Genomic DNA, 27899 nt, shown 5'->3' on the forward strand with positions numbered 1-27899 from the left:
GGACTCGATCCCAGGACCCTGAGATCACAACCCGAGCTGAAGGCAGAGGCCTAACCCACTGAGCCACCCAGGTGCCCCCAGTTTTTTGTTCTTAAGGAAAACAGATCCTCCTCTTTAGTTTTAGGAAATTGATAATAAGTAAATTTTAATGTTCTTTTAAAATTAAACTGTTCTGAGTTTCTTGAGTCATTTTTATTTCTTCTCCAGGGACCTTCCTGTAGTGTATAAAAGCAGTGTAGAGTTCTAACTCTACCTTCTACATATTACTTCCTAAATTACATGTTATTTATTAATATTATATGCTTATGTGTTTTAAATTATTATAATTTGACCATGCAGTACATTTATGTAATTCAAGAATCAGCTTGATGTGAAAGCCATGCCTTGAGAAATCTTGCTCGGTCTCTAGCAATCTACCCTGCCTGCTGTTCCCACTTAAGGAGCCATGTGCATTAGTTTCTTATGGCTCTGACCTATCTTTCTTAATGCAAATGAAGCAAATATGAATATAGTCTTCATTTTTTTCATTCTTATTCAAGCATCATAGTTTATTTTCCCACTTCTCTAGAGAAGGGCCCTTGCATGACTTTAGATCTTTTGTTTCAAAAATGCTTGTACATACTCCAGTTTTATGTTTGCAGGTCTGTCTGTGAGATATGCTGCAGGTGCTTGCCAGAAGTGGGATTGCTGTATGAAGGGTAAGCATAATTGTAATTTTAATAGACATTACCTTATGGGTTATGTCATTCCTGGGAGCAGGGATGGGCCTGCTTGGGTCCCACAACCTCTCCACAGGGTGTCTTGTCACACTAATGTTGGTCCAAGAGGTGAAACATCCTTTCTCAGTGTAGCTTTAACTTGCATTCCTCTTATTACGATTGTGCTTAAGTATCTTTTCATGTGGTTGAGAACCATTTCTATTTCTTTTATGTGTTTATGTCCATAAATCATGTGTTTATGTCCTTTGCCTGTTTTCCTATTAATACTTTTTGTCATGTGAGTTCTAGATATCTAGATACCTATCTAGATATCTAGGTAGATATCTAGATACCTCAGATATTCATTGATCAACTATTTACTGACCCAACTATGGTGCACCAGGCTCTGTAACAGCCCTGGCTAGAGCTGAGTAGGACACTGCCTTCCAGAAGCCTACACTCTAATGGAGGACCCATTGTATGTATGTATCTATCTATCTTTATTTGTATCTATAGCAATAGGTAGATATCTATGTGTTTATATCTCTCTACTTCCCTATCTACTCATATCTGTGTATAGATATACATAGAGAGAGAGAAAGAAAGAAAGAAACACAAGATAATGTCCAAGCATGATGATAAAGGGGTGTGGAAGTTGTTTTGGGCCCAGCGAGGTGGGCTCATGCCCCATCCAAGTTGGGATGCGAGGGAGTTCTAAGTACATTCGTTCTAGGCCGGCTGGATAGGGGATGCAGAGCAATTCCGGGCTGAAGAAATCAAGGGGGTCTTAGCTCCTTGTTCTTGGTGCTACTCCCTGGTCCTCATGTCAGTCATTTAGTGAGTGCTAACTACATGTTCCCTGAGGGCAGTAACTGAAGAGGAGTCTGACGTAAGAGGCCTGTGGAGGTGTGAGAAGGTTGGGGCAGTGGCATGGGGCAAGGTCATGGTCACGGGGCAGAGTGTAGGCAGCAGTCTGCTCTTTCTCAATCCTTTCCCTCCCTGGCGGGGAATGTCAGAACCTTCTTGGACTCTTCTCCCTTTCAAGGAGCTGACCCACCCAACTCCTTGCCCTTCTCCTCTCTCTCCTTGCCATCTCTTCCCTCACTTAACCCCCTCATTTCCCTACCTTCATCACCCACTTCTGTCTGTCTCTCTTTTGTGACTAACGTCCTTGCCCTGTTCCCAGGCCACTATGTGAGAGGTAATCCTTATATTAACTTGTCTGAAAGTTGTCTTGCCTTCCTCTCCTCTCCTCTCCCTGCAACTCCTTTCCCCCTCCTCCTCTTCCTCTGTAAACTCACAAAGACAGATGCTATATTAGTTTCCTAAGGCTGCCATAAGAAAGTGCCACAAACTTGGTGGCTTAAAACAACAGAAACCTGTTCTCACCATTCTGGAGGCCAGATGTCCAAAATCAAGTTGCTGGCCACACCATGTTCTCTCCAAGGATCTGGGGAGGATCCTTCCTTGCCTTTTCCTTGCTTCTAGGGGTTTCCAGCAATCTTTGATGGTCCTGGGCTTGTGGCAGCATCACTCCAATTTCTGCCTCCGTCTTCACATGGCTCTCTTCCTTGTGTGAGTACGTGTATTACGTGTATCCAGATTTCCCTTCTTGGGCCCACCCTAATCTAGTATGTTCTCATTTTCACTTGATTACATCTGAAAAGACCCTATATCTGAATAGTACTTTCCAGGTACTAGGGGTTAGGACTTCAGCCTAACATTTTTTGAAGGAACAAATCAATGGATAACAGGTGCCCCAAAACTGTATATTGCTTGGTATTTTTTCAGAGTGTACTCACAATCCCTGTGGAAAGCAGCTTTACAGCATCTGGTTAAGAATACACATTTTGGTGCAGATCTGATTTTAAGTCCTGGCTCTGCCTCTTAGGATGTGGCTTTAGACTTGATCTCTGTAAGCTGCGGCATCCACATCTGTAAATGGGGAAAGTAGTCCCAACTACCCCATGGTTGCTACATATTGGGGACTTAGTATAGGACCCAACCCATAGGATATACTCCAGACTATTGTTACGCCAGACTATTCTCATTCCTTCTCCATTTGCATGTGGTCACATGGACTTTGAGCAGAACTTGACAGCAGACTTGTAAGTCCCAGCTGAATGCTGTCAGCACAGTAAGCCCTCTGGACTATGAGATGTTGGGTCAACTCAAAATTTATCCATGACACAAGTTGAGCTTTCCTTCTCTCTGTCCTCACTGCTCTTGTCTGTGTGCCAAGCTTCAAGTGGCATAGAGTAGATGTTAAGAAAACAAACTTTTGGGGCGCCTGGGTGGCTCAGTTGGTTAAGCAACTGCCTTCCACTCATGATCCTGGAGTCCTGGGATCAAGTCCCACATCAGACTCCTTGTTCAGCAGGGACTCTGCTTTTCCCACTGATCTCGCTCCTCTCCTGCTCTCTCTCTCTCTCTCTCTCAAATAAATAAAATCATAAAAAAAAAAAAAAAAAGAAAACAAACTTTTGGGAATGTGGTGGGCGATATGAGCTTAGGTCACCCCAGTGAGATGCTCTTTGCATATGGCTCCTCTCTCCCCTTCCTTTTCTGTTTGGTCCTGTAAGCAAGCAAATTCCCTGCTGGGTAGAGTAGACCTCCTCTGCCTCGCCTCTCGGCTGATTTCAGGATCTTTGATACTGGTGTGGCTCTGAAGGAGTGGCTGGGGAAGACAAACCACCATTTGTTTTTGGGGAAAAAAAATGAAAAGAAAGAAAAAAAATCCAGTCTTTTATCTCTGTGTCCCTCTAAATGGCCAAAGGTCTCATTGTGAAGAGAGGGAACAAGTAGGGTTTTATCTTTCTGCTCCTGCCTGGCAGCCACGTGAGCATCAAAGCTCTCAGGGACCTGGGGGGAGCTTGAAGGGGGTGGTAGGGGCAATGTGAGTAAGATACAAAACCAGGCTGGGCTTCCCGAAGGAATGACGGTGCTCCTGGGGAGTTGGGCTCCTTTGATGGTAGGTATCTGGGAAGGAAGAAGGGGAGCTCCCAGTATTAGTATGAAGAGGGGAGGCTCTAATGAATCTGAAATCAACTGATGAAACCACACTATATATGAGGAATAGGATGCTCTTTTTACATTTGAAATGCTGGTTGCTTATTGAAAAGGTAGGGGAGGGGCGCCTGGGTGGCTCAGTGGGTTAAAGTCTCCGCCTTCAGCTCAGGTCATGATCCCGGGGTCCTGGGGTCCTGGGATCGAGCCCTGCATCGGACTCCCTGCTCAGCAGGGAGCCTGCTTCCCCTTCTCTCTCTGCCTGCTTGTGATCTCTGTCTGTCAAATAAATAAATAAATAAATAATCTAAAAAAAAAGTAATCATGATAATCTTCTTAAAAAAAAAAAGAAAAGAAAGAAAAGGTAAGGTAATCCTGAATGGCACAGTAATAGTAATACATAAACACCATCAATATTTTTCTGTGCATGTGTCATGTGCCAGGACCTGTGGTATGTCCTTTACATATGTAATTTCACTTAGTCCTCATCACAAGCTTGTAGGATACGACTGTTATCCCCATTCTGTATTTGAGGGAACTGAGGCATAAAGGGGTTACTTGACTTGCTGGAGATCACACGGAGGCAGGATTTAAACCTAGGTCCACCTGACACCACAGTTTGCTCTTAACCACTAGGCTCTATGGTCTTCCAAGACATTTTAAAGGATAAAAAACAAATAAGAAGTAGGATAAATTAACCTTCATTTCACTGACTAATAATAAACACAGAAAAGGTAAGCAGTGTGGGACACAAGATAGGTCTAGATTTTGAATGTGTTACCTCTGGGTAGGTTACCTTGGATGTTATGAAGAACCCAAGAATTGTCCTGTCTGCTCTTCTGTGTTTGTTTGTGACAGATTTTGTCCTTAGGGTAGCTACCCTTATGAGCACAAGGTGGCTGGAACTACCATAAGAATCTCAGACCAATCAGGTTTTATTCCTGGGGAAATTTGGAATAGGATCCCTTTCCCTGAGGGTGGGGGGAGAAAGGTGAATACTACTGGTCCAACATTAGAGAAGGTAGGATGGCTGTGGTAGGGATTCAAAAAATATCCTGCAGAGTTCCAGGTACCCAGCACAGAGCCTAGAAGGTGGCTGGGCTTCATTCCCTTTGTATCCATTCATCTGAATGGGGGCAAGGCAGTGCATTTTGAGTGGTTTAGTTTTCAATTATGGGTCATTTTTAAAAGATACACTGTGATGCCTTTATGCAACCTAAAATCTCAATGAAAAAAATTAGTCTTCAGGGATAGTTCTGGCTGAGAAGTCTTCAGGAAGAGAGAGAGACAGCAAGAGATCCATGTATCTTATTAAAAGATCATTTCCAGAAAAAGGTAAACTCCAGACTCTCATACAGAGTATAAAATGAACATGTTTCAAAGAATTTATTTTACTCATATGATAGAAGGGAATTAGGCAGATAAAACCGGCATATCAGTTTGCTAGGGTTGCCATAGTCAAGTAGCACAAACTGGGGGGCTTAGACAACAGATTTATTTCCTTGCAGTTCTGGAGGCTAGAGGTCTGAGATCAAGGTTGTTTGAGTTGGTTCCTTCTGCAGGCTCTGAAGGAGAATCTGTTCCATACCTTTCTCCCAGTTTTGGTGGTTTGCTGAAAATCTATGGCATTGCTTAGTTTTGTAAGGCCCATTATCCCTATATCTGCCTCCTTCTTCACATGGCATACATTCATTCTGTCTGTCTTGTCTCTTGGGCCAAACTTCCTCTTTTAATAAGGACACAGTCATAATCGATTAAGGCCCACGCTATGACCTCATCTCAACTTGATCATTTGCAAAGACCCTATTTTCAAATAAGGTCACATTCACATGTACTGGGATTCAAGACTTTTTTTTTTTGAGGGGGACATATTCAACATATAACAGCTGTTTCAAAGGAAAAGTGAAAACAGACCCAGATTTATACAAGTAAAGGAAAGTTGAGATGAATTGCAAATGTAAACAAAACTGTTTTTTTCCAGTTTTAAGGCCAGGTGGGGTGGTGGTAGGGTGGTCAGTTAAATCATTACCAGACAGGATGGAAATCACATATCTATCAATTACCTATAGCTTACAAAGCTTTATAGAACAATTCAAATACAGTGAATAGCCCTAGAATCTCATAACCCAGAAGAGTATGCTGTAGAAAGGGATGAATAGTTTTCCACTGAAACATAAAATATTTTTCTATACTATTATTAGTCCATCTGTTGTATTCTATAGATGAAGGGGTCCCAAAATCTGCTGTGCATTAAGTGGTCCTGAAATCTTGTGTGCATGATTTACCTTCTTGGCAGACTTTATAACCACCTCCATTTTATAGATCTATTTCCTCTAACGCTGAGTGGGAGATTTAGCCATGTTTACTCAGTGAGCCTTTTTGGCTTTTTGGCCAACACTTCCCTCTGTGGAGATGTACAGAGCTCTCTGTTACAGATGATCTCTGTTCATTCTTTCTTGGTCATCTCAGGGTGGCAGGAAACTAGGCCATTCGATGGGTGTGTTGCTACAACTACGTAATATCCATATCCTGGATATTCATAATATCCAGGACACCGTGAGCCACTCTCTGCGTTGTATTTACAATCCTCCAGTCCTTATGCCTCAGCTTCCAAAAGGTATAGGACATAACATTCTGCTGTTACTATCTCTGTTGGTTGGGCCTGTTGAAACCCTTCCATGGCTGCCTGAAAGAAAAGGGCACACAGAGACAGGAACAGGTCTTTAAAATAGCTACATAGTAAAAAATGAAACAAAAGCAAGAGTTTCATAAGAAAGTGTTAAAGGAAATGCAGATGCAGGGGCTCAAGAAAGAAGAAGTCAAAGTCTCACTCTTTGCAGATGACATATTTTATGAGGAAAACTGAAAAGACTCCACCCCCAAATTGCTAGAATTCATACAGGAATTCAGCAACATAGCAGGATATAAAGTCAGTGCACAGAAATCAGTTGCATTTCTATATGCTAACAATGAGGCAGAAGAAAGAGAAATTAAGGAATCAATCCCATTTACAATTGCACCAAAAACCATAAGTACCCAGGAATAAACCTAACCAAAAAGATAAAGGATCTGTACTCTAAAAACTATAGAACTCTTATGAAAGAAATTGAGGAAGACATAAAAAATGGAAAAACATTCTGTGCTCATGGATTGGAAGAATAAATATTGTTAAAACATCTCTGCTACCTAGAACAATCTATATATTCAATGTAATCCCTATCAAAACACCATCAACTTTTTTCACAGAGCTGGAACATGTAATCCTAAAATTTTTATGGAACCAGAAAAGATCCCAAATAGCCAAAGGAATGTTGAAAAAGAAAACCCAAGTTGGTGGCACCACAATTAGGGACTTCAAGCTTTATTATGAAGCCTATAATCAAGGCAGTATGTTACTGGCACAAAAACACACATAGATCAATGGAACAGAATACAGAACCCAAAAATGGACCCTCAGTTCTGGCCAACTAGTTTTTAACAAAGCAGGAAAGAATATCCAATGGAAAAAGGACGGTTTCTTCAACAAATGGTGTTAGGAAAATTGGACAGCCACATGCAGAAGAATGAAACTGGACCATTTCCTTACACCGTACACAAAAATAAACTCAAAATGGAAAAGACCTAAATGTGAGACAGGAATCCATCAAAATCCTAGATGAGGACATAGGCAGCAACCTCTTTGAACTGGCTACAGCAGCTTTTTGCTAGACACATCTCCAAAGGCAAGGGAAACAAAAGCAAAAATGAGCTATTGGGACTGCATCAAGATAAAAAGCTTTTGCATAGCAAAGGAAATAACAAAACTGAAATGTAACCTACAGAGTGGGAGAAGATATTTGCAAATGACATATCAGATATAGGGCTAGTATCCAAGATCTATGAAGAACTTATCAAACTCAAAACCCCTGGGGACAGATAATCCAGTCAAGAAATGGACAGAAGACATGAACAGACATTTCTCCTAAGAAGATATACAACTGGCCAACAGACATATGAAAAAATAAATGCTTGACATCACACTGCATCAGGGGAATACAAATTAAAACCACAATGAGATACCACCTCACAGCAGTCAAAATGGCTAAAATTAACAAGTCAGGAAACAAGTGTTGGCAAGGATGTGGTGGGAATGTAAGATGTACAGCCACTCTGGAAAACAGCATGGAGGTTCCATAAGAAGTTAAAAATAGACTATCCTATGACTCAGCAATTGCACTACCAGGTATTTATCCCAAAGTACAAATGTAATGATCTGAAGGAATACATGCACTCTAACGTTTATAGCAGCAATGTCCGCAATAGCCAAACTATGGAAAGAGCTGAGATATCCATCAACAGATGAATGGATAAAGAAAATGTGGTATACATATACAATGGAATATTACTCAGCCATCAGAAAGCATGAATACTTATAATTTACACTGACATAGATGGAACTAGAGGGTGTTATGCTGAGTGAAATAAGTCAATCAGAGAAAGACAATTATCTTATGAGAAATATAATAGCGCAGAGAATCATAGGGGAAGAGAGGGAAAAAATGACTTAGAAGTAATCAAAGATGGAGACAAACCATAAGAGACTTTTAACTATTGGAAACAAACAGGGTTGCTGGAGGGGAAAAGGGTGGGGAATGGGGTAATTGGGCCATAGGCATTAAGGAGGGCATGTAATATGATGAGCACTGGGTGTTATATGCAACTGATGAATTATTGAATTTCTACATATGAAAACTAGTGATGTACTATCTGTTGCCTAGTTTAATTTTAAATAATAAAACAAGAAGAAAAAGGAGGAAATCTTTCTCCTTAATAAAAATATCATTGGGAAAAGATAAATTCAAGAATTCTCTCCCCCATGATTCATATTCTCAAACATTCTTTGGCATTCTTACTATATAGTTTCCCTTTATTACTGTATAGCTTTTTTTTTCTCCCCCAAAAGAGAAAATCTTGCTAGAGAAAACCATGCCAAGCCTGAAAACATTGGGGACCCGACGCCAAGTTCAACAAGCCAGGGAACTTTCTGGCAGAAATGATTCCATCTGTAACAAGGCAGTCTCGTGGGCTGGAGCTCACAATTGGCAGGAAGGTAAGTATCCTTTGCTCTGTTTGTCCTCCTCTCTAATTTACTCCCACTTACTTAAGCTTTTAAACCATTTTCGTAAGTGCAAACTCCGTGACAGGCAATTTGCTAGGCACTGTGATGCGTTGTTATATCCCACCTTCAAAACGGCTTTGTGGGTTAGGTAAAACAATGACTTCAGGCTTACAGTTGAGAAAATAGTGGTTAGTGCCATTAGAAAACCTGCCTGTGGTCAAATAGCTAAGTTGAAGAGTCGGGATTTGAACTGGGGCTTCAGTGACTGAAAAGTCAGTATAATTTACCTGCCTGATCATATGCCATGGGTTTGACACGTCTGTAATAAGAGCCTAGGAAAAGAATGCTGAAATCTATATTCCTTCAGTTATGCAACTTTAAGGATACTTGAGTTGCTAAAAGTGACTTAGGGTAGGGGACTAGAGTTAGGTAAATTATGATGAATTATTGACATCCTTACAATGTGATGCTTCCCTCTTTCCATTGGATTGTTTCCTTTCATGGACTTCTCTCAAATTCTGAGACTGCCCTGCAGCCTTGTTAAGCTCTCTGAAGGCAAAAGGTTACATGGTTTTCAGGGAGCCAGGCTTCTAATGAATTCTAATGGATATAGCCTTGAGTTAAATTTAGATAAATATGAAGTTTTATCTCTGGGATACCATCTCCCATTTTTATTATTTTTTTCCTCTTTAAAATAAACCCACTAACAAAGATACTTGGCCTGTGCAAACTTTAATTAGGCTCCTGGACCTTCCCCTAGGCCCATCTCTGCATATCCTTGTAAAATCTAGTTTTAGCAAGATCCTTGATAAGTCTGTTTAACTAGAGCCACTCACCCTTGCTGTTGGATCACCTTCAAGATCTGATCAGATCTGTCATCCCCTGGGTGATGTCTGATCATCCTAGCCTGTTGTCAGCAAGAATCCCATTAGGTAGGGTTAGCCAGTACCCCTCTTATGCTCAACATTTCTCCTTAATAATTTTTCATCCATTACACCCCTGTCCCACCCCCCACCACTCTACTCCTTGGCTTTAAATTCCTACTTGCCCTGCTCTGTTTGGAGTTGAGCCCAGTCTCTCTACCCCACTGCAAAATCCCATTACAGCATTCCCTGTTCCTATCGTGATGGTCGTGAATAAAGTCCATCTTACCTTTTTTAACAAGTCTCACTGAATATTTTTTTCTTTAACAGTTACAGAGCCATAACTCAGATGGGATAAGATTCATCATTGGGCCCCTGGACTTCTCACCTAGGATCCCAAGAATGCACCTTTGAAGCCTTTGTCTTCCCTCCTGCCTAATAGATTGGGGATCTGTGGGAGAGTATGACTCTGGAACCAGTGCTTCAGACAGACATTGTTGAAGCTGGTAAGGACAGATTTTGATTCTTAAGATTCTGAGTATACTCTGGAAGCTGACTTAGAGTTCTACATTTCTCTGTTTGTAAGAAGATGAATTAGAGTCCCTGGCTTCTTTGAAAGGTACCTATTAAGCTGGAAGTCTCTTCTCTCTGGTTCTCTTTCCTGAGAAAATTATTCCCTCACTCTCTGGCCTGGAAGTTTTACTTCTTGGCTCTCTGTGAGGTCTCTCTGTTCTCTTTGTTGGATTCTGCTTCTCCCGTGGGAACTCCTCAGTTGACTGAAGCCCCCTTCTTGTACCTCTACTAATTATAGGCTCTGGGATCTTGTCTGCTTCTTTTCTTGTTGGCGTGATTTTGCTGAGGATAATTGAGAACTCCATTGATCTCTTTGGAAAACTTGAGATCTCCCCAAACTGGCTCCTCTAAGGCCTGTCCCTTTCCATTGTGTCTTTCCTCCTTCCTCCTCTTAGCACCTTCAATATTCCCTCAAGTTCTCTTGAATCCTTTTCTATGTTCCCCTTCAACCCCTACCTCCTCTATTCCTCTGTTCAACCCTACCAGATTTTTCCCTTTCACTTTATCTTCTCAGTTCCCTACAGCCACTTGACTTTTAGGCCCCCTACCCTCCCTTAGGGGCTCTCAGGAAACTCAAGGACCTCCAAAAGCAACCACCTAAGGCTGAAAAAAATAAACAACTGTTTGGAACCAGAGCTAGATGTTTTGTCCACTCCAGTTGTGCACTGGAGATGTCCAGACAGCTGCTGGGTGTCTCCTCAGTTACTAGCCTACAATTTAATACATAGACTCCATCAGATCACATATCAGGATAAAAGAAAAATTTAAAAGTCTTCTCCACAAATATTGGCATGCAGGTAACATTAATTTGTCCTATTTGCTAAAAACACAATGCAGATAAAAATATAAAGTGAAGATAAATCAGTGAGTTTGTATTACTATGTTTTATTAACTTATGACCAAAATTTTAGAATGAAAGCTAAAAAAAAATCTTTATTTGTCTATCTGTTTATGTATGTGTGTATATATGTCTGTATGTTGTACACAGGTGATAATTTTCTATCTCCAGGTGGTATTATCAAATTAATTTATAAAATCCCTCAAATGAGTTCTTCCCTAATTGGTTTAGAGATAAGTGGACACTTACATAACTCTCAGAAATAAGGAAACTAACTGATGTGTGTGTGTATAATTTGTGTGATCTGGGATATTCTTTGGTAAATAAAGCAACTATAAAAACTGTTGGTAAAATAATATAGGTATGTCCTCAGAATTCTCAGGATTAATTATAATGTGGATATACATTGTTTTCCTACCTAGATTTACTGGTAAAACAATCTTTGATTATCTCATTATATGTTTAAAATTATAAAAGTATGAATTCAACTGAAGAATAAAATGTACAATAAAAATAAATTGCTTGTCAAACATGGCAATTAAAAAATAAAGGAGGGAAAACCCAAATATTTAACTTTTAGGTTCTTTGCTTCCATGATTTTTAGGAAATGTACCTGATATGCCCACAAGAAAAATAGCTTAAGGTGATGGCTAGTTTTTGTTTTATGTCTCATGAAATTTTCATGAGCAATTCAAGCATAATTATAAGAACAAGTGAATTGAATAAAGGTAAATGGGATACATGTTTATAAATGAACTTTTCAACAATAATTAGAAGATGTTATATACAAACCTAATGGTAACAACAAATCAAAAACCACTAATAGATATGCAAAGAATAAATAGAAAGGAATCCAAATATAAAACTATAGAAAACAAGCAAACCAAGAGGGCAAGAGAAGAAAGGATCAGAGTGAAGCTACAAAAACAACCACAAAACAAATAATAAAATTGTAACAAATTCATATCTGTCAATAATTAATTTGAAAATAAATGGGACTAACACTCCAATAAGAAGATAAAGGGTGACAAGAGTGGATAAAGAAACAAGACCCATCTGTATACTGCCTGTAAGATACTCATTTCAGACCTAAAGTCACCTGCAGATTGAAACTGAGAGGATGGAGATATATTTATCATGCAAATGGATGGCAGAAGAAAACTAGAGTATCAATACTTATAATGGACAAAATAGACTTTAAAACAAAGACTGTAAAAAGAGAAAAAGAAGGACACTATATAATAACAAAGGGGATAATCCAATAAGAAGACATAGCAATTTTAAGTATTTATGCACCCAACATGGGAGTACCCAAATCATAAAATAGTTAATAACAAACATAAAGAAACTAATTGATAGTAATCCAATAATAGGAGGAGACTTTAACACCCCACTTACATTGATGGGCAAATCAAACAGAAAATCGATAAGAGAACAGTATTTTTGAATGACTCACTGAAACAGATAGATTTAACAGATATATTCAGAACATTGCATCCAAAAATAACAGACTACACATTCTTTTATTTATTTCTTTTTTTAAAAAAGATTTTATTTATTTGAGGGAGAGAGAGAGAGACAGAGAAAGGGAAGGGGAAGGACAGAGGAAGAGGGAGAGAATCCTTAAGCAGACTCCCCAGTGAGCATGGAGCCCCACCTAGTGCACAGTCCCAGTACCTTGAGATCACAACGTGAGCCAAAATAGAGTCAGTATTCTTAACTGACTGAGCCACCCAGGCACCCCTACACATTCTTTTCAAGTGCATACAGAAACATTCTCCAGTACAGATCACATGTTAGGCCATAAAACAACCCTTAACAAATTAAAAAAGATTAAAGTCATACCATTGCATTTCTGACCACAATGCTATGAAACTAGAAATCAGCCACAAGAAAAAATCTGGAAAGACCATACATATATGGAGGTTAAATAAAGAATACTAAAGAATGAATGGGTCCTTCGAAAATCAAAAAAGAAATAAAAAAGTACATGGAAAAATGAAACTGGAAACACAATGGTCTAGGACGTTTGAAATGCAGCAAAAGCTGTTGTAAGAGGGAAGTTTATAGCAATACAGGCCTACCTCAAGAAGCAAGGAAAATCTCAAACAAACACAATCTTACACCTAAAGGAGCTAGAAAAAGAACAACAAACAAAACCCCAAACCAGCAGAAAGAAGGAAATAATAAAGATAGAGCAGAAATAAATGATACAGAAACTGAAAACACCATAGAAGAGATCAATGAAAACAGGAGCTTGTTCTTTGAAAAGATCAACAGAGTTGATAAACCTCTAGGCAGGATCATCAAAAAGAGGGAGAGAGAGAGAAAAGACTGACACAAAATCACAAAGGGAAAAGGAAAAATAACTGCAGAAGTACAAACAGTTGTAAGAGCATATTATAAAAAAAACTATATACCAACAAATTAGACAAGCTAGAAGAGATGGATAAATTCCTAGAAACATATAACCTACCAAAACTGAAGCAAGAAAAAATAGAAAATCTGAGCAGATCGATGACCAGAAGAGTTTGACTCAGTAATTAAAACACTCCAGACAAACAAAAGTCTAGAACCAGATGGCTTCACAGGTGAATTCTGCCAAACATTTGAGAGGAATTGATACCTGTTTTTCTCAAACTATTCCAAAAAGTAGAAAAAAGAAACCTTCCAAATTCATTCTTTAAGGCCAGTATCACCCTGATACCAAAACCAGATAATGATACCACAAAATAAAGACAACTACAGGCCAATATTTCTGATGAACAGAGATGCAAAAATCCTCAACAAAATACTAGCAAACCAAATCCAACAATACATTTAAAAAATCGTTCACCACACTCAAGTGGGATTTACTCCTGGATTGCAAGGGTGGTTCCATATTTGCAAATCAATCAACATGATATATCACATTAATAGAAGAAAGGATAAAAACCATATTATCATATCAAAAGATGGTGAAAAAGCATTTGACAAAGTACAAATCCGTCCATGATAAAAGCCCTCAATCAAGTAGGCTTAGAATGATCATACCTCAATATAATAAAGGCCATATATGAAAAACCCACAGAGAACATCATACTCAATGAAGAAAAACTGAGAACTTTCTCCCCAAATGTCAGGAACAAGACAAGGATGTCCACTCTCACCACTTTTATTCAACACAATACTGGAAGTCCTAACAACAGCAATGAGACAAGATAAAGAAATAAAATGTAAGGAAGAAGTGAAAATTTCACTATTTGCAGATGACATGATACTATATATAGAGCACCTGGGGGGCACCTGGGTGGATCAGTGGGTTAAGCCTCTGCCTTCCGCTCAGTTCGTGATCTCAGGGTCCTGGGAAGGAGTCCCATATTCGGCTCTCTGCGCAGTGGGGAGCCTGCTCCCCCCGCCCTGCCTGCCTCTCTGCCTACTTGTGATCTCTCTGTCAAGTAAATAAATAAAATCTTAAAAAAAAAAAAGAAAGAAAGAAAACCTGGAAGACTCCACCAAAAATTACTAGACTGATAAATGAATTAAATAAAGTTGTAGGATACAAATCAATGTGCAGAAATCTGTTGCATTTCTATATACTAAAAATGAAGCAGCAGAAAGAGAAGTTAAGAAAACAATCCCATTTATAATTGCACCAAAAATAATCAGATACCAGGGAATAAACTGAACCAAAGAGGAGAAAGACTTGTATGATGAAAACTGTAAAACACTGTTGAAAGAAATTGAAGATGACACAAAGAAGGGAAAAACATGCCATAGTCATGGATTGGGAGAACAAATGTCAAAATGTCTCTACTACTCAAAGCTATCTACAGATTTAATGCAAACTGTATCAAAATACTGGTGGCATTTTTCCCAGAACTAGAATAAGAAATTAGATTTGTATGGAACCACAAAAGACCCCAAATAGCAAAAGCAATCTTGGAAAGAACAAAACTGGAGGTATTACAATCCCAGACTTAAAGTTATATTACAAAACTATAGTAATCAAAATGTTATGGTCCTGGCACAGAGATAGACAGATAGATCATAGGTCAATAGAACAGAATAGGAATAGAAGAGAATAGAACAAACCGAGAAAAAAACCCCAATTATATGGTCAATTAATCTTTGGTAAAGCAGGAAAGAATATTCAATGGGAAAAAGACACTCTCTTCAACAAATGGTGTTGGGAAAACTGGACAGCTACATGCAAAAAATGAAACTGGACTATTTCCTTATGCCATACACAAAAACAAGCTGAAAATGGGCTAACGACCTAAATATGAGGCCTGAACCCATAACAATCCTAGCAGGGAATACAGGCAGTAATTTCTCTAACATTGGCCATAGCAACATTTTTCTAGATATGTCTCCTAAGGCATGGGAAATAAAAGCAAAATAAATATTGGACTACATAAAAATAAAGCTTCTGCACAGCAAAGGAAACAATAAAAAAAGAAAACTAAAGGCAACCTATTGGATGGAAGAAGATATTTGCAAATGACATATCTCATAAAGAGTTAGTATCTAAAACATATAAAGAACTGATACAACTCAACACCCCCAAAACAAATAATCCAATTAAAAAATGAGCAGAAGACATAAACAGACATTTCTCTAAGCAAGACATCCATATGGCTAACAGACACATGAAAATATGCTCAACATCACTCATCATCAGGGAAATGAAGATCAAAACCATAATGAGGTATCACCTCACACCTGTCAGAGTGGCTAAAATCAAAAACACAAGAAAACAAGTGATAGTGTGGGGAAAAAAGGAACCCTCTTGGACTGGTGGTGGGAATGCAAAGTAGTATAGCCACTCTGGAAAACAGTATGGGTTCCTCAAAAAATTAAAAATAGAACTATCTTATGATCCAGAAATTGCACATGTGAGTATTTACCCAAAAAAATACAAAAACACTAATTCAAAGGGATACATGCATCCCTATGATTATAGCAGCATTATTTATAATAATCACATTATGGAAAGTAGCCCAAGTGTCCATGTAATAAATGAATGGATAAAAAGGATGTCATATGCATATACCATGGAACATTATTCAGCCATAAAAGGAATGAAATCTTCCATTTGCAGTGACATGGATGCAACTAGAGAGTATAATGCTAAGTAAAATAAGTCAGAGAGAAACAAATACCAATGATTTCACTCATCTGTGGAATTAAGAAACAAAACAAATGAGTGAAGGGGAAAAGGGACTGAGAGAGACAAACCAAGAAACAGACTCTTAACTATAGAGATCCAACTGATGGTTCACCAGAGGGGAGATGGGTGGCAGGAAGGGTGAAACAGATGATGGGATTAAGGAGGGACTTGTGATGAGCATAGGTTATTGTATGGAAATGTTGAATCACTATATTGTACACCTGAAACTAATATAACACTGTTACATTTTATATAATGTTATATATTATAACATTATAATGTTATTTTATATAATGTTATATATATAATATAACTAATATAACACTGTTATATTATGCTCATGCTACTGGAATTTTTAAAGAAGATTTTTAAATTTATTTGAGAAAGAGAAAGCATCAGCATGAGGGGGATGATGGGGGAGGGGCAGAGGGTGAGGGAGAGAGATAATCTCAAGCAGACTCCTGGCTGAGTTCAGAGCCTAAAGAGGGGCTTGATCTAACAACCCTGAGATCATGACCTGAGCCCAAATCAAGAGTCTGACACTCAACCACCTGTGCCACCCAGGTGGCTGGAATTCCCCTATGCTGGAATTTTAAAAAAAGTTGCAAAAATCTTTCTGATAACTTGAAATCTTAGCTCAGTTAAATGATGGATATTCATTGAATAGCTAGATTATTTCCAAGAAAGATAAAACATTGAAATGTTAATTGCCAAACATAAGTTTATCTACTTTTGGAATCTTGTTTTTTTACAGGATAGAGAAACTAAATATATTTCAGTCTGTTAATAAACATGAAAAATTAAAGTATGAGAAAGATAACACCTCTAGAGAATTACGAAATGATGTTTTCATAAATTTGCAACAGAATGATAGTATGTGACAGTTCACAACTGCCTGATTCCTGGTTTTCACTGAAAACTAGGGTTACTAATGGTTAAAGAACCTAAATCTATGTTGTGTAAATGAATTTACAAGAAATAATAAAAGTAAATAAAAAAGCAAGGCTGTGCAAGGAAATTAAGATGTGTTTTTGATAAGTGAAAGTATGAAGCATGTGTTTTGTTAAAGGAAAAAGAAAATTTTGTTCTGAAATAGAATGACTAATTGTTCCAGACTTAGAAATAAGGCAGAGTAGGACAAAAACTGAATGAATAAAAAAAGTTTTTAGAAGGCTTATGGAAAAGGAATCTTGGGAAAGGAAATTTTTTTTTGTGGGTGATCAAAGCTTGCCAAGACTGGATGGATTTATTTATATGGGCTTTTAAAAAAATTAGCCTTTTTATTACTAGCTAGTATACTGACACAAAATTAGAGCTTGGTTTTCTCTCTCTGTTAAAACAAAGTTTTCTTAGATTATTGGTCTGCTCTTAATAAAACTGTGTAAAAAATTTTTCCTTACATTTTAAATAATCTGCCTGGGCAATCAGGATTTTGTGTCCTAAAATAATTTCCTGTGCTTCATGTTGTCTTTATCAGTCATTGATTACTTAAGAAAACCCAAATATTCTTTTTTTTTTTAATAAACATATAGTATATTTTTATCCCCAGGGGTACAGGTCTGTGAATCGCCCGGTTTACACACTTCACAGCACTCACCAAAGCACATACCCTCCCCAATGTCCATAATCCCACCACCCTTCTCCCAACCCCCCCCCCCCCCCAGGAACCCTCAGTTTGTTTTGTGAGAATAAGAGTCACTTATGGTTTGTCTCCCTCCCAATCCCATCTTGTTTCCTTTATTCTTCTCCTACCCCTTAAGCCCCCATGTTGCATCACCACTTCCTCATATCAGGGAGATCATATGATAGTTGTCTTTCTCCGATTGACTTATTTCGCTAAGCATGATACACTCTAGTTCCATCCACGTTGTCACAAATGGCAAGATTTCATTTCTTTTGATGGCTGCATAGTATTCCATTATGTATATATACCACATCATCTTTATCCATTCATCTGTGGATGAACATCTAGGTTCTTTCCATAGTTTGGCTATTGTGGACATTGCTGCTATAAACATTCGGGTGCACGTGCCCCTTCGGATCACTACGTTTGTATCCTTAGGGTAAATAACCAGTAGTGCAATTGCTGGGTCATAGGGTAGTTCTATTTTCAACATTTTGAGGAACCTCCATGTTGTTTTCCAGAGAGATTGCACCAGCTTGTATTCCCACCAACAGTGTAGGAGGGTTCCCCTTTCTCTGCATCCTCACCAGCATCTGTCATTTCCTGACTTGTTAATTTTAGCCATTCTGACTGGTGTGAGGTGATATCTCATTGTGGTTTTGATTTGTATTTCCCTGATGCCGAGTGATATGGAGTACTTTTTCATGTGTCTGTTGGCCATCTGGATGTCTTCTTTGCAGAAATGTCTGTTCATGTCCTCTGCCCATTTCTTGATTGGATTATTTGTTCTTTGGGTGTTGAGTTTGATTAAGTTCTTTATAGATTTTGGATACTAGCTCTTTATCTGATACATCGTTTGCAAATATCTTCTCCCATTCTGTCAGTTGTCTTTTGGTTTTATTGACTGTTTCCTTTGCTGTGCAAAAGCTTTTGATCTTCATAAAATCCCAATAGTTCATTTTTGCCCTTGCTTCCCTTGCCTTTGGTGATGTTCCTAGGAAGATGTTGCTGCGGTTGAGGTCGAAGAGGTTGCTGCCTGTGTTCTCTTCAAGGATTTTGATAGAGTCCTTTCTCACATTGAGGTCCTTCATCCATTTTGAGTCTATTTTTGTGTGTGGTGTAAGGAAATGGTCCAATTTCATTTTTCTGCATGTGGCTGTCCAATTTTCCCAACACCATTTATTGAAGAGGCTGTCTTTTTTTCCATTGGACATTCTTTCCTGCTTTGTCGAAGATCAGTTGACCATAGAGTTGAGGGTCTATTTCTGGGCTCTCTATTCTGTTCCATTGATCTATGTGTCTGTTTTTGTGCCAGTACCATGCTGTCTTGATGATGACAGCTTTGTAATAGAGCTTGAAGTCCGGAATTGTGATGCCACCAACTTTGGCTTTCTTTTTCAATATTCCTTTGGCTATTCGAGGTCTTTTCTGGTTACATATAAATTTTAGGATTATTTGTTCCATTACTTTGAAAAAGATGGATGGTACTTTGATAGGAATTGCATTAAATGTGTAGATTGCTTTAGGTAGCATAGACATTTTGACAATATTTATTCTTCCAATCCAGGAGCATGGAACATTTTTCCATTTCTTTGTGTCTTCTTCAATTTCTTTCATGAGTACTTTATAGTTTTCTGAGTATAGATTCTGTGCCTCTTTGGTTAGGTTTATTCCTAGGTATCTTATGGTTTTGGGTGCAATTGTAAATGGGATGGACTCCTTAATTTCTCTTTCTTCTGTCTTGTTGGTGTAGAGAAATGCAACTGATTTCTGTGCATTGATTTTATATCCTGACACTTTACTGAATTCCTGTACAAGTTATAGCAGTTTTGGAGTGGAGTCTTTTGGGTTTTCCACATACAGTATCATATCATCTGCGAAGAGTGATAGTTTGACTTCTTCTTTGCCGATTTGGATGGCTTTAATTTCCTTTTGTTGTCTGATTGCTGAGGCTAGGACTTCTAGTACTATGTTGAATAGCAGTGGTGATAATGGGCATCCCTGCCGTGTTCCTGACCTTAGCAGAAAAGCTTTCAGTTTTTCTCCATTGAGAATGATATTTGTGGTGGGTTTTTCATAAATGACTTTGATAATATTGAGGTATGTGCTCTCTATCCCTACACTTTGAAGAGTTTTGATCAGGAAGGGATGCTGTACTTTGTCAAATGCTTTTTCAGCATCTATTGAGGGTATCACATGGTTTTTGTTCTTTCTTTTATTGATGTGTTGTATCACATTGATTGATTTGCGGATGTTGAACCAACCTTGCAGCCCTGGCATAAATCCCACTTTGTTGTGGTGAATAATCCTTTTAATGTACTGTCGAATCCTATTGGCTATTATTTTGGTGAGAATTTTCGCATCCGTGTTCATCAAGGATATTGGTCTATAGCTCTCTTTTTTGATGGGATCCTTGTCTGGTTTTGGGATCAAGGTGATGCTGGCCTCATAAAATGAGTTTGGAAGTTTTCCTTCCATTTCTATTTTTTGGAACAGTTTCAGGAGAATAGGAATTAGTCCTTCTTTAAATGTTTGGTAGAATTTCCCCGGGAAGCCGTCTGGCCCTGGGCTTTTGTTTGTTTGGAGATTTTTAATGACTGTTTCAATCTCCTTACTGGTTATGGGTCTGTTCAGGCTTTCTATTTCTTCCTGGTTCAGTTGTGGTAGTTTATATGTCTCTAGGAATGCATCCATTTCTTCCAGATTGTCAAATTTGTTGGCGTAGTGTTGCTCATAGTATGTTCTTATAATAGTTTGTATTTCTTTGGTGTTGTGATCTCTCCTCTTTCATTCATGATTTTATTTATTTGGGTCCTTTCTCTTTTCTTCTTGATAAGTCTGGCCAGGGGTTTATCAATTTTATTAATTCTTTCAAAGAACCAGCTCCTAGTTACATTGATTTGTTCTATTGTTTTTTTTGGTTTCTATTTCATTGATTTCTGCTCTGATCTTTACGATTTCTCTTCTCCTGCTGGGTTTAGGGTTTCTTTCTTGTTCTTTCTCCAGCTCCTTTAGGTGTAGGGTTAGGTTGTGTACCTGAGACCTTTCTTGTTTCTTGAGAAAGGCTTGTACCGCTATATATTTTCCTCTCAGGACTGCCTTTGTTGTGTCCCACAGATTTTGAATCGTTGTGTTTTCATAATCACTTGTTTCCACGATTTTTTTCAATTCTTTAATTTCCTGGTTGACCCATTCATTCTTTAGAAGAATGATGTTTAGTCTCCATGTATTTGGGTTCTTTCCAAACTTCCTCTTGTGGTTGAGTTATAGCTTCAGAGCATTGTGGTCTGAAAATATACAGGGAATGATCCCAATCTTTTGATACCGGTTGAGTCCTGATTTAGGACCAAGGATGTGATCTATTCTGGAGAATGTTCCATGTGCACTAGAGAAGAATGTGTATTCTGTTGCTTTGGGATGAAATGTTCTGAATATATCTGTGATGTCCATCTGGTCCAGTGTGTCATATAAGGCCTTTATTTCCTTGTTGATCTTTTGCTTGGATGATCTGTCCATTTCAGTGAGGGGAGTGTTAAAGTCCCCTAGTATTATTGTATTATTGTTGATGTGTTTCTTTGATTTTGTTATTAATTGGTTTATATAGTTGGCTGCTCCCACGTTGGGGGCATAGACATTTAAAATTGTTAGATCTTCTTGTTGGACAGACCCTTTGAGTAGGATATAATGTCCTTCCTCATCTCTTATTATAGTCTTTGGCTTAAAATCTAATTGATCTGATATAAGGATTGCCACTCCTGCTTTCTTCTGATGTCCATTAGGATGGTAAATTCTTTTCCACCCCCTCACTTTAAATCTGGAGGTGTCTTTGGGCTTAAAATGTGTTTCTTGTAGACAGCATATAGATGGGTTTTGTTTTTTATCCATTCTGATACCCTGTGTCTTTTGATTGGGGCATTTAGCCCATTAACATTCAGGGTAACTATTGAGAGATATGAATTTAGTGCCATTGTATTGCCTCTAAGGTGACTGTTACTCTGTATTGTCTCTGTTCCTTTCTGATCTACCACTTGTAGGCTCTCTCTTTGCTTAGAGGACACCTTTCAATATTTCCTGTAGAGCTGGTTTGGTGTTTGCAAATTCTTTCAGTTTTTGTTTGTCCTGGGAGCTTTTAATCTCTCCTTCTATTTTCAATGATAGCCTAGCTGGATATAGTATTCTTGGCTGCATGTTTTTCTCATTTAGTGCTCTGAATATATCATGCCAGCTCTTTCTGGCCTGCCAGGTCTCTGTGGACAAGTCTGCTGCCAATCTAATATTTTTACCATTGTATGTTACAGACTTCTTTTCCCGGGCTGCTTTAAGGATTTTCTCTTTGTCACTAAGGCTTGTAAATTTTACTATTAGGTGACAGGGTGTGGGCCTATTCTTATTGATTTTGAGGGGCGTTCTCTGAACCTCCTGAATTTTGATGCTTGTTCCCTTTGCCATTTGGGGAAATTCTCCCCAGTAATTCTCTCCAGTATACCTTCTGCTCCCCTCTCTCTTTCTTCTTCTTCTGGAATCCCAATTATTCTAATGTTGTTTTGTCTTATGGTGTCACTTATCTCTCGAATTCTCCCCTTGTGGTCCAGTAGCTGTTTGTCCCTCTTTTGCTCAGCTTCTTTATTCTCTGTCATTTGGTCTTCTATATCACTAATTCTTTCTTCTGCCTCATTTATCCTAGCAGTGAGAGCCTCCATTTTTTATTGCACCTCATTAATAGCTTTTTTGATTTCAACTTGGTTAGATTTTAGTTCTTTTATTTCTCCAGAAAGGGCTTTTATATCTCCCGAGAGGGTTTCTCTAATATCTTCATGCCTTTTTTGAGCCCGGCTAGAACCTTGAGAATTGTCATTCTGAACTCTAGATCTGACATATTACCAATGTCTGTATTGATTAGGACCCTAGCCTTCGGTACTGCCTCTTGTTCTTTTTTTTGTGGTGAATTTTTCCGTCTTGTCATTTTGTCCAGATAAGAGTATATGAAGGAGCAAGTAAAATACTAAAAGGGTGGCAACAACCCCAGGAAAATATGCTTTAACCAAATTAGAAGAGGTCCCAACTCGTGAGGGGGGAGAAAGGGGATAAAAAGAGATTCAGAAAGAAAGAAAGAAAAAAAAGAAAAAAAAAGGAAAGAAAGAAAAGAATTTAAAAAAGAAAATGAATAAGAAAGTATAAAAAAGAAAAAATATATATATTAGATAAACTAGTTAAAAATGTTAAAAAAGAAAAGGGTAAAAGTTAAAAAAATTTTTAGCAGAAGAGAAAAAAATGAAAAAGAAAAAAAAATTAAATTAACTGCAATACTAAAGGATCATAGGGAGAAAGCCATGAGTTCCGTGCTTTGCTTTCTCCTCCTCTGGAATTCTGCTGCTCTCCTTGGTATTGAAACTGCACTCTTTGGTAGGTGAACTTGGTCTTGGCTGGATTTCTTGTTGATCTTCTGGGGGAGGGGCCTGTTGTAGTGATTCTGAAGTGTCTTTGCCCCACGTGGAATTGCACCGCCCTTAACAGGGGCCGGGCTGAGTAATCCGCTCGGGTTTGCTTTCAGGAGCTTTTGTTCCCTGAGCGCTTTCCGTAGAGTTCCAGAGGACGGGAATACAAATGGTGGCCTCCTGGTCTCTGGCCCGGAGGAGCCGAGAGCCCGGGGCCCCACTCCTCAGTGCGCCCTCAGAGAACAGCGCCCAGTTACTCCCGTCTGCCTGACCTCCGGCCACACTTCGAGCTCACCGAGCCTGTGGCTGGTTCAAGGTAACACCGAGCTGCGAGCTTACTGTCGGCTCTGTCTCTGTAGCCGGCTTCCCCGTTCTAATACCTGTAAACTCTGCCACACTCAGATAGCCCCGATCCTTCTGTGACCCTGCAGTACCTGAGGCCACGCTGACCCCGCGTGGGCTTCACCCCGGTTTAGCCTCTGGAGCGATGTCCCTCAGCGGAACAGACTTTTAAAAGTCCTGATTTTGTGCTCTGTTGCTCCGCCGTTTGCCGGGAGCCGGCCCCTCCCCCCGGGGTCTATCTTCCTGTCGCTTTGGATTCACTTCTCCACCAGTCATACCTTTCAGAAAGTGGTTGTTTTTCTGTTTCCAGAATTGCTGTTCTTCTTCTCTTCCATCTGCCAATGGATTTGTAGGTGTTTGCAATCTTTAGATAAGCTATCTAGCTGATCTCCTGCTAGCTGAAGTAGTCTCAGCCTGCTACTTCTCCGCCATCTTGACTCCTCCCCCAACCCAAGTATTCTTATTATTAAAAGGTATATATACCTTTTAATAATGATAATATATATAATACATATCATATTGTATATACATATAATATGTATATTCTCATATATATGAATGTATATATATACAAGTATATATGTATATTCTCATATATATGTGAATGTATATATATATACCTTTTAATAATGAGACTACTTATATATGTATATATATACCTTTTAATAATGAGAGTACTTGTGTGTGTGTATATATATACACATACACACAACTATGTGATTTTCTGTATTTGCCCTTGAAGTCTTTTAATTATCACTTTGGTTAAATGGATAAGTATTGTTTCATAGTGACTTGTGAGCCTGTGTAGTCAAGTTTCAAACTTTTTGACATTTTTGACAATTTTCCAAAATCAAATTCTGGAGTCTTTTTTACTCCAAACTAACTTTGGGATTTCCCAGAGCACTCCTGGATTCTGTCTCACTTTGTAAAAGAGAGATCTAAGCTAATTAGAATTATTTGGTATGTTAAATTATGTGGGAAGCATTGTTAAATAAGAAATGATGATACATCTTAGGTATCTGTGTATGGATATATATGACTAATACAGATATTCCAGATTGTGTGAAATTCTTAGAAATTTGCAATATTACACTTTTGTAAACAGCATTGAAACATTTACCTTTTTTCTCTGCTTGATCCTTCCAGAATGTGGAAACTCTTAGCATTCTTATTTTCATAACAATGTAGTTATTTGCATAAGTTCAATAAGAAACTGTTCTTGTAGTAAGACACAATTAGAAACATGGTTATATTAACAAGGCTTTGACTTAGAATGTCATATTTGAGAATGATGTACTTAAAATCAGATAAGACCCGACAGCTTTACGGAACTAAGGTTGATTTTTTAAGGAGCCAGTGCTTATAAGCTCCTCCTCCCCTTAGAAAAGCTGACCTGTATCTGGCTTACAGCATTCCCCACCTTACAGGTGAGTAAGGAAGGTCACTTTTTGGCAGACCCAGGATTCCTAGAATATTTGGGGGATACTGAATAGAGAGGAATCCACCCAAATCAGTAGATATTGTAGGCAAAATATGATAGTGAGTTCTTGGCTTGGCTTCCTAGCCTTAAGAGGCTTTTATTTTTTATTTTTTTAAAGATTTTATTTATTTATTTGAGAGAGAATGAGAGAGGAGCACGAGGTGGGGAATGGTCAGGGGAAAAACAGATTCCCCGCTGAGCGGGAGCCGAACGTGGGACTCAATCTCCAGGATCATGACTTGAGCTGAAAGCGATCACTTAACCAACTGAGCCACCCAGGTGCCCCTCGAGAGGTTTTTAAAAGTCCCATCTGGAATTTTTAATGAAAAGTTCCAGCACAGCAAACTCAAATCTGGGCCTATGCAAGCTCTTGTTGCACTTATATAAATAATCAGGCCAAGAGTAATGAGACCACACTTACTTCACAAACAAATTAGTGTTTGATTATCTTTGAAATGGAGAAATGGGACTGACTATAGAAAAGAATTTGGTTTTTTGTTTCGGTGGAAAACTATAGTGCACCCTTGTGGGCTCTGTCTTGCATATTTTGCCAATCCTTACTAATTCCTGAATTCTTTTCGTTTGCTCTACTATCTGGTTACAACTCTCCCAATTAAAGTTTCTAGTTTTTTTCCTCTCTCCTGATTTGGGATTAAGACTGCCTTTTCCTGGAATTAAAATAAAAACTGAAATAAAGGGGCACCTGGGTGACTCAGTGGGTTAAGCCTCTGTCTTTGGCTCAGGTCATGGTCACGGGGTGTCCTGGGATTGAGCCCCGCATCGGGCTCTCTGCTCAGCGGGGAGCCTGCTTCCCCCACCCCACCCCGCCCCTGCCTGCCTCTCTGCCTATTTATGATCTCTCTCTGTATGTCAAATAAATAAGTAAAATCTTAAAAAAAAAAAAAAAAAAAACCTAACTAAAATAAAGAAGAAGAAGAAAAAAAAGATTGCCCTTTTCCTGAAGTCCTATAAGCTGAAGCTGGATGACTTGATAGAAACTTAAAAAAGAAATGACAATGACAACAGATTACGTCTGGGCAACTTTCATGCTATCTGCTGTGTGCACTATTCAGAAAATTCCCTGGAGCACCTGATACCATCAGCAGAGGCATTCAGACTCCAAACCAGGAGAATTAATCAGTTGGGCACTGCCATCCTCAGTCCACCTTCTAAAGATGCTTCAAGTTCAAGGCTAAAAATCTTGACTGGCTGCCCCTCTGGACTCAGAAACCGGGTTTCTAACAATCTTTGTTTTTCCTTTCATTTTATAGAAACTCCCCTCACTAAATGCCTGATTGCTAGCACTATCCATCAGAGTATCATAAAATATGTGAGTGTGTGCGTGTGTGTGTATTTTAATACCAGCAATCCAAACCCCTGAACAAATCTCAAGGACTTGTGGCCATGACCTATGCTGTTAGGAAGAAAACTGAACAGACAAAATCATTCATTTGCCTTAATAGTTTATTCTTCTGAGCATGAAAGAGCCCTTGAAGAGGAAAACAATCTTAACCTGAAGCATGCCTTAATAATGGTAGGATTTAGACATCAGAGGGCAGAGGTGTTTAGGGACCTGTGGGCTTTTCTGGTGACACTTAGGTCAGATCTCTTCTGTCTTCCCACCAAGATGGCCCCCTCTCAACACAAAGTCTTTGCATCTGCTAGTCCCTTGGTCAAGACTTTACCTCTCACCCTCTTGTTTTGTCTAGCTAATGCCTACTCATCCTTTAGGTCTCAGTGGGAGCATTGCTTTCTCACGGAAGCCTTCACTGATCTCTCTAAGTCAGGTTTTCTTAACTTCTTAAAAGACCATGACCACTCCTTCTTAGCATTTGTCACAGCTTCAGTTTTTCATAGATGTATACAGTTACTTGATTGTTGACTGACTCCCCACTAGATACCAAGTTTCAAGAGGGTATGAGTGATGCCTCCTCCCTGGGCATTTATATCCGTAGCACATAGCACCTTACCTGACAAGGGTGGGCCCATCCTAAATAGTTGCTGAATGAATGAACTAGGGACTCACAATGATTTTAGGCACTTCCCTTTCCACTGCCTTGACCCCGATGCCATACTAGAGGCCAACGATATCCTTCTACAAAAGCCTATAGATGTAAAATCTACTAAAGCACAAGACATTAAAAAGCCTCTCCTTTCATATTGTTTCAACTTTCCTTTTTCAATGTACTAGATCAACACTGTGTCACATGGCACGCCCATGCGTGGGCCTCCGTGGCATGGGATTTTACCAAGCTGATCATAACATTCCTTGGGATTCACTTGGGAATAATGCAAGATAAACATACCGTGACCAACCCTGTAGGACGGAGCCTGCTGTATAAGGCTCACAGCGTAAGGACAGGATCCTCCTTAGAAACTGATTACCATGACCGGGACCATTGAACTTGGACTCCCTGCCTCCTCAAATAAAGATTAGTTTGGACTGGTTCTGTTTTTGCATTGGAAAAAGAGTTTTCCAGCTTTTTCAGATAAGATCTTGGCCATTTAAAAGGCTTTTACCTTTTCTCTCCACCCTGCAGGCCATGATGGTCACATATGGTCATTTCTGGGTCCACCTCACCCTGGGAGGTCTTTCTAAAAGCTGAGAGACAGCACTCTGGCCTCATACCAAATGTGGAGTGGAAATGGCCTGGCTTCTTGGCAGCTTCTCTGTCCCACTGACAGCCGCCCAACTTGTGGAGGCCTCTGGTATCAGGAATATCCTGAGCTCGGGTCCTGGGAAAATTTTTCTCTGTGGCTTTTGTGGGGGGAAAAAAAAAAAGCTTTAAG

The 27899-nt window shown here is 39.0% G+C and overlaps 1 long non-coding RNA gene across 9 annotated transcripts in view; it reads left to right on the forward strand.

Annotated features, from left to right (window-relative positions):
* LOC116593017 overlaps positions 1–27899 on the forward strand; it is a 225731-nt gene that overhangs the window by 15088 nt on the left and 182744 nt on the right. For all 9 annotated transcript variants that reach the window (XR_004286702.1, XR_004286696.1, XR_004286700.1 and 6 more), the window contains exons 2-4: positions 642–698; positions 8647–8793; positions 9996–10171. This is a non-coding gene — a long non-coding RNA (uncharacterized LOC116593017). The remainder of the gene's footprint in view (positions 1–641; positions 699–8646; positions 8794–9995; positions 10172–27899) is intronic.

The sequence above is a fragment of the Mustela erminea genome, chromosome 6, assembly GCF_009829155.1.
Source record: "Mustela erminea isolate mMusErm1 chromosome 6, mMusErm1.Pri, whole genome shotgun sequence".
NCBI lineage: Eukaryota > Metazoa > Chordata > Mammalia > Carnivora > Mustelidae > Mustela > Mustela erminea.